Genomic DNA, 8,366 nt, shown 5'->3' with positions numbered 1-8,366 from the left:
GTTGAGAGCACATAGAGATTTGGAAATATGATATCATAGATATTATTGAAATATGGCTCAAAGAACAGCAGGAATTACAGCTCAACATTACTGGTACAAAGTTTTCAGATAGGATATAGAGGGCGATTAAAAAGGAGTGGGGCCACAATATTGGTTAAAGAAACAGACACAGCTGTGAGGAGGGGTGATATCATAGAATTATTGAATGTTACAGTACAGGAAGGGGCAGTTCAGCCTGTCAAGCCCATGCCAGCTCTTTAAGAGCAATTTAACGAGACTCACTCCCCCACCCTTGCCCCCGTTAGCCTACAAATTGTTCCCCTTCAGCTGCTTATCCAATATTCTGGAAGAATCATTAGCTGAGGCCATATGGGGAACAAAAAAGGGGCAATCACATTGCTAAGAGTATACTATAGACCCCCCAAGCAGTCAGAGAGAGGGAGAAGAGCCAATATGTAGGCAAATTGCTTAGCAGTGCAGAAATTATAAGGGGAATTTCAACCACCCACGATTAACTGACAGAGTGAGTGTAAAATGTTTAGAGGGAGCAAAATTATTTAAATGTACTCTGTATGTTTTAGCAAGTATGTAACAAACCCAACAAGAGAAGGGGCAATTCTGGACTTAGTTTTAGGGCATACAACTGGGCAGGTAAAAGGGGTATCAGTGGAAAAGTATTTTGGTGGTTGTGATCATCATTCAGTTAGATTTAGTGGGGTTATGGAAAGGGACAAAGGGAGACCAAGAATGGAAGATTAAATCGAAAAAAAGCCAATTTTACTAAGCTGGGATGTGTTTTTTTTTATTCACTCATGGGATGAGAGTGTCGCTGGTAAGGTGAGTATTTATTGCCCATCCCTAATTGCTCTTTAGCTGGTCTGGTCCACTGCGCTTAACTGCTGCAGTCCATGTGGTGCACCTAATGCTGTTAGGGAGGGTGTTCCAGGATTTTAACCAAGCAACTGTGAAGGAATAGCAATATAATTTCCAAGTCAGGATGATGTGTGTCTTGGAAGGGAACTTGCAAGTAGCACTGTTTGCAGGCCCTCTTCTTCTAGGTGGTAGAGATTGCAGGTTTGGAAAATGCTGTTGAAGGAACCTTGACAAGCTGCTCAGTGCATCTTACAGATGGTGCATGCTGCTGCCACTTTGTGCCGGTGGTGGAGGGGGAGAATTTTTAAGGTTGTGGATGAAGGGCTGATCAATTGGGCTGTTTTGTCCTGGATTGTATTGAGCCTCTTGAGTGTTGTTGGAGCTGCACTCAGCCAGACAACTGGAGAATATTCCATCATAATTCTGATATGTGCCTTGTGGATGGAGGACAGACTGGCTCAGTTCAGTTTCTGGTCAGTGGTAAGCCCCAGGATGTTAATGGTTGAAATTCAGTGACGGTAATGTCATTGAATGGCAAGGGGTGACGGTTAGATTCTCTCTTGTTGGAGATGGTCATTGCCTGACATTTGTGTGGCACAAATGTGACTTGCCACTTATCAATCCAAGGGTGAATGTTGCCCAGGTCTTGATGCAAATGGACACGGACTGCCTCAGTATTTGAGGGGTCATGAATGATGCTGAACATTGTGTAATCATCGATGGATGATCCCCACCTCTGATCTTATGATGAAGGGAAGATCATTGAAGCAGCTGAAGATGGTTGGGCTTAGGACATGACCCTTGAGGAACTCCTGCAGTGACGTCCTTGGGCTAACATGATTGACCTCCAACAACCACAACCATGCTCTTTTGTGCTAGGTGTGTGGAGCATTCACCTCTTCTCATTAACTTCAATTTTGCTAGGGGTCCTTGATATGACACTTGGTCAAACGCTGCCTTGATGTCAAGGGCAGTCACTCTCATCTCCCCTCTTGAGTTCAGTTCTACTGTCCCTGTTTGCACTAAGGCCCTAGGGCTGGATGGCCCTAGCGAAACCCAAACTGAGCATCATTGAGCAAGTTAATGCTGAGTAAATTTCACTTGATGATCTTTTCTTCTTAGGCAGTCCCTTGGGATCGAGGATGACTTACTTCAATTCTGGTTCGATGGATTCTGAGATGACTGATAAGTCTAATGTGTGATCTGCAGACTCTGGCACATGAGGGTAGGTATTGCTTGAAGGGCTGGGTAGGTGAATTGTTCGGAGGTTTGTGCACTGTCTCTCTGACACTTTGACCTCCCCTCTGTGTTCACTGCCTTCCTGAATTAACTTTCTCCATTTTGTTTCATCATAGGCCAGGGACTCCCGAGAGTTGGCAGGGATGTTCAACCTCTTCAGGGATGCTTTCAGGACATTCCTAAAGTACATTTGCTGTACCCCTGGGAGTGTCCTACCACAACTGAGTTTTGAGTGGAGTAGTTGCTTCGGGAGTCTGGTGCCAAGCATACAAATAGCATAAAAACAAAAATAAAAACAAAAAATTGTGGATGCTGGAAATCCAAAACAAAAACAGAAATACCTGGAAAAACTCAGCTGATCTGGCAGCATCGGCGGAGAAGAACAAAGTTGACGTTTCGAGTCCTCATGACCCTTCAACAGAACTAAGTAAAAATAGGAGAGGGGTGAAATATAAGCTAGTATAAGGTGGGGGGAGAAGTGGGGGGGGTGGGGGGTGGTTGTAGGGACAAGCAAGCAGTGATAGGAGCAGATAACCAAAAGATGTCACAGACAAAAGAACAAAGAGGTGTTGAAGGTGGTGATATTATCTAAAAGAATGTGCTCATTAGCAGGACGCGCAAGGTACAGATAGCTGTAGTGGGGGTGGGGTGAAATAAGACTAAAAGGGCATAAAAGGTGTAGATTTAAAAATAATGGAGATAGGTGGGAAAAGAAAAATCTATATAAATTATTGGAAAAAACAAAAGGGAGGGGAAAGAAACGGAAAGGGTGTGGGGATGGAGGAGGGAGTTCAAGATCTAAAGTTGTTGAACTCGATATTCAGTCTGGAAGGCTGTGAAGTGCCTAGTCGGAAGATGAGGTGCTGTTCCTCCAGTATGCGTTGGGCTTCACTGGAACAATGCAGCAAGCCAAGGACAGACATGTGGGCAAGAAAGCAGGGTGGAGTGTTAAAATGGCAAGCGACAGGGAGGTCTGGGTCATTCTTGCGGACAGACTGGAGGTGTTCTGCAAAGCAGTTGCCCAATCTGCGTTTGGTCTCTCCAATGTAGAGGAGACCGCATTGGGAGCAATGAATGTAGTAGACTAAGTTGGGGGAAATGCAAGTGAAATGCTGCTTCACTTGAAAGGAGTGTTTGGGCCCTTGGACGGTGAGGAGAGAGGAAGTGAAGGAGCAGGTGTTGCATCTTTTGCGAATGCATGGGGAGGTGCCGTAGTTGGGGGTTGAAGAGTAGGGGGTGATAGAGGAGTAGACCAGGGTTTCACGGAGGGAACAATCCCTACGGAATGCCGCCGGGGGTGTGAAGGAAAGATGTGTTTGGTGGTGGCATCATGCTGGAGTTGGTGGAAATGGCGGAGGATGATCTTTTGAATCCGGAGGTTGGTGGGGTGATAAGTGAGGACAAGGGGGACCCTATCATGTTTCTGGGAGGGAGGAGAAGGCGTGAGGGTGGATGCGCGGGAGATGGGCCGGACACAGTTGGGCCCTGTCAACTAACATGGGTAGAAAACCTCGGTTAAGGAAGGAGGAGGACATGTCAGAGGAACTGTTTTTGAAGGTAGCATCATCAGAACAGATGTGACGACGGCAAAGGAACTGAGAGAATGGGATGGAGTCCTTACAGGAAGCGAGGTGTGAGGAGCTGTAGTCGAGGTAGCTGTGGGAGTCAATAGGCTTGTAATGGATATCGGTGGACAGTCTATCACCAGAAATTGAGACAGAGAAGTCAAGGAAGGGAAGGGAAGTGTCAGAGATGGACCATGTGAAAATGATGGATGGGTGGAAATTGCTACAGTTCCACATTAAGCTAGGAATTGAGAATGTTTGCCCATACAGCTCATGGGCTAGTGTCCACTTGTTTATGGTAGAAATGTCAATGCAATCCGTGGAAAATCAGCTGAACCAATGCAAAAGGTACAGGAATTTTAAGCTTAAGGAACACCCAAAACTACTCATGTTCTTTTTTTCATGATCTTTCATACTGGTTTAAGATTTATTTCACCGGGATCAGGCCCCATCCACAAAACTGATATCTCCTGAAATTGAGATCGATTCCACAGATTGAGTTGGTTGGGGAAGGCTCTTCCAATTGCATTCATTTTCTTCAGCACCTATGTACTTTTTGAATGATTTTTCATATAAAATAATATTCAATTTACTAAGATATTGACAATGAAACCTTGAAAGTGGTCCTGTATAGTATTTTAAGTCATTTTCAATGATTTTAAATTATATTATTTGCAAGTAGAGGACTGGACACTTATTAAAGCACTCATTTTTGGTGATAAACCCATTTTCAGATGTATTAATAAAACTGTCCAAGGCTGCCACCTTTTAAATACATCAAGGAATATTTTTTTTAATGAAAATTCAATCATGTTCTATTAGGTGGTCAGATTGTGTGGCTCATTAAAAGTTTTACATTTGATTATCCAAATTAGTTATATCTGAAACTTAAACTGTGACACAATCAGTGAAATTTTGGCCACATTTTCAGTGCAATATCTGAATTGTACCAAAAGTGGAAGCTCTATCCCCATTAGCTTTGGTCCCATTGGAGGCTTTATTTATTTCTCCTCTTTATAACCAACACATTCTTTTAGTGATATTAATGCTCTGGGAAGGTGGGTTTTGTGTGTATGTGTAGGTATTCTGATGTTTTCTGCGCTGGAGTCTGCTTGAATCCAATGATAATACTATTTCTGAAAACATTCAATCTACCTTGTTCACTTTTGTCATAATATTGCTTTTCTGTCCTGTCTTGCGGACTTGGTTTTAATGCATTTCATATCTGAGTTCTTAATTTTACCATGTTTGTAAAAATGTGAATTATTCATTCAATTTAATAAATTTATCAATTTATAAATTTATTTCACATCAAACTCTAGCAACTCAACTGCTGCATCTCTCTAATTTGTAAATACCTCCAAGAATCTGTGTCTTATTGGTGCCAGCCATTACTTCTAACTCTTAACTCTCTGAAAAGCCCAAGTCCAACCAGGGTTTGAATATTACCTTAAACTCTTGGTCAGGCTACAAGAAAAAATAAACTGGCATGGTAAGTGGGAGTATTTATATAAAAACCTTTCTCTTTTTTCTATTCCATGGATAACTGTAATGACTGTTACTCCTTTCAACTTTAATTTATTTGTCCTAAGCTCCACATACACTGTCCTACACACCTTTGCTTCCTTCCTCCATCCTCAATGTTGAAAACACGCCCATGCTTAATGCATTCACACAACCCCAAAACTTGAAACTCTCTGCCACCCCTAGAGTTTCTGGAATGTATAACTTTTTATAGTCCAAACTTGATACCATTTAACTATTCAGCCTTCATGTTTCTTTAGTTTATCACATTTGATCTTCTTTCCTCTTTAACTTGGTGCTTTCCTGCTCTATTGGATTTTCACCTAAATTTCTCAAATTCGAAAAAAAAATTTGTCATGTTCCTTTCAGAAATTGGTTTTGGGAAATGATTCTAAAAGAGTTGTGGCGTCATGACTGAAAGACTGACCTCTGAGTTAGAGGAGTGATGAGCACAGGCAATGACATGTACCTGGAATGGAAGGATAGAGATCAACACAATTTGAAAATGAGAACAAGGACCTTTAAATATTTAAAAACAAAAAAACTGCGGATGCTGGAAATCCAAAACAAAAACAGAATTACCTGGAAAAACTCAGCAGGTCTGGCAGCATCGGCGGAGAAGAAAAGAGTTGACGTTTCGAGTCCTCATGACCCTTCGACAGAACTTGAGTTCGAGTCCAGGAAAGAGCTGAAATATAAGCTGGTTTAAGGTGTGTGTGTGGGGGGCGGAGAGATAGAGAGACAGAGAGGTGGAGGGGGTTGGTGTGGTTGTAGCGACAAACAAGCAGTGATAGAAGCAGATCATCAAAAGATGTCAACAACAATACTACAATAGAACACATAGGTGTTAAAGTTAAAGTTGGTGATATTATCTAAACGAATGTGCTAATTAAGAATGGATGGTAGGGCACTCAAGGTATAGCTCTAGTGGGTTTTTTTTTTTTTATATATTTTTTATATATATAATAAAAAAAAAAAAAAACCCACTAGAGCTATACCTTGAGTGCCCTACCATCCATTCTTAATTAGCACATTCGTTTAGATAATATCACCAACTTTAACTTTAACACCTATGTGTTCTATTGTAGTATTGTTGTTGACATCTTTTGATGATCTGCTTCTATCACTGCTTGTTTGTCGCTACAACCACACCAACCCCCTCCACCTCTCTGTCTCTCTATCTCTCCGCCCCCCACACACACACCTTAAACCAGCTTATATTTCAGCTCTTTCCTGGACTCGAACTCAAGTTCTGTCGAAGGGTCATGAGGACTCGAAACGTCAACTCTTTTCTTCTCCGCCGATGCTGCCAGACCTGCTGAGTTTTTCCTTTAAATATTTACCCTGGAGGATACTGAGCTACTGCAAATCAGCAAGAACAGGGCAATGGGCATGCCAGATTTTGAAAGAGAATGTTGCATTAAATGAGGCTTCTGAAGGATGAAGGAAGTGTAGCATTCCAGAATTCAATCATTCGATGTCAGAAGGAAGAAGTAGAGGCACAACAGGGAGTGTACCAAAGGTATATTGGCCAGCTTCCTACCATTCACCCTCTCTAACCTTCACCTCATCCAGAAATCTACCTTCCAAATCCTAACTTCTACCAAGTCACGTTCAGCCATCATCTCTGTGGTCTCTGATCTACATTAGATCCTGGTCGGCATTGCCTCGCTTTTAAATTCTCATACTTGTGTTCAAACCCCTCTGTGACCTCATCCCTCCCTCTAGAACCTCCTTCAGCTTTACAATCCCCAGAAATCTCTGTGCTTCTTTAACCCTGGCCTCTAGTGAATCTCCAATTTTCATCAATTCAACTGTTGTACTGCTCTCTCACTGAAGGAAGAGAGGATAATAGGTCAAGGAAACCAATCAGTGGAGAACAAAACAAAAACAAAAACAGAATTACCTGGAAAAACTCAGCAGGTCTGGCAGCATCGGCGGAGAAGAAAATGAGAGGGGACTTAAAGCAGTAATGGGAGTTGTTCACAGGCCTCCCAAAACAGTAATGAAGTAGCAGAATGTATTAATTCAGAGGCTTGAAGCAAAAGCAGAGTTATTTTTTAAAAGGAGATTTTAATGTTTCATACATTTGAGGAAAAGCAGAGTAGCTCAAAAGGAATTTCCTGATTGCATTCAAGATAGATTTCTGAAGCAACATATTCTAAAACCAACAAAAGGCCAGGCCATACTGCATTTAGTAATGAGTAATGAGCTAGATTTAGGTAATAGATGAAATTATTAAAAGCTTAATTAAAACCACTCCAGTTGATAATGACGAGAGATAATTAAACAACTAACCAGAGGAGGAGGCTCCATGAACATCCCCATCCTCAATGAGGTCAGAGCCCAACATGTGTAAAAAGCAAAGGTGAAGCATTCACAATCACCTTGTCAGAATTGCTCAGTGGATGATCCATCTCATCCTCTTCCACCAACATAGATGACAGTCTTCTGCCAATTTGATTCACTCCATGTGATATCAAGAAACAGCTGAGAATATATGCAGCAAAGGTTATTGGACCTGACAGCATTTTGGCTGTAGTGCTGAACACTAGTGCTCCAGACTTAGCCATGCCTCAAGCCGAGCTGTTCCAGTATAGCTACAACACTGACATCTACCTGACAAAGTGGAAAATTGCTCAAGTATGAGCTGTCCACAAAAATAGAATTCCCTTAGCCTTCTGTACCTGTTCATGACAATTTAATGATCTGCGTACCTGGACCCCCCAAGTCTCTTTGGACTGCCACTGCTTCTAGCTTTTCACCATTTAGAAAGTATCTTTTTCAATACTTTAGGTTGAAGGTGGATGACCTCGCATTTGCCTACACTGAAATTCATTTACCACAGTTTTATCCATTCAATTAATCTATCAATATCTTTGTAATTTTACTCTTTCATCTACAGTGTTACCCTTTATCTTTGTCATTGGCAGATTTTGATATGTGGCTTTCTATCCCATCGTTTAAGTTGTTAATGAATACACTTAATAGCTGAGACCCCAATAGAGACCTTGGGGACACCACTAGTCACATTCTGGCAATTAGAGTATCTACCCATTATCCCTACTCTGTCTCCTGTCACTCAACCAATTTCCTAACTAGGGCCCAGATCTTTGGATTGCCACTCTGCTTGAAAATTCCGTGGGGGGGTAGTCAGGTCAGGTC

Source organism: Carcharodon carcharias, chromosome 8 (genome assembly GCF_017639515.1).
Source record: "Carcharodon carcharias isolate sCarCar2 chromosome 8, sCarCar2.pri, whole genome shotgun sequence".
Taxonomy (NCBI): Eukaryota; Metazoa; Chordata; class Chondrichthyes; order Lamniformes; family Lamnidae; genus Carcharodon; species Carcharodon carcharias.
Note: the sequence above shows the minus strand (reverse complement) of the source record.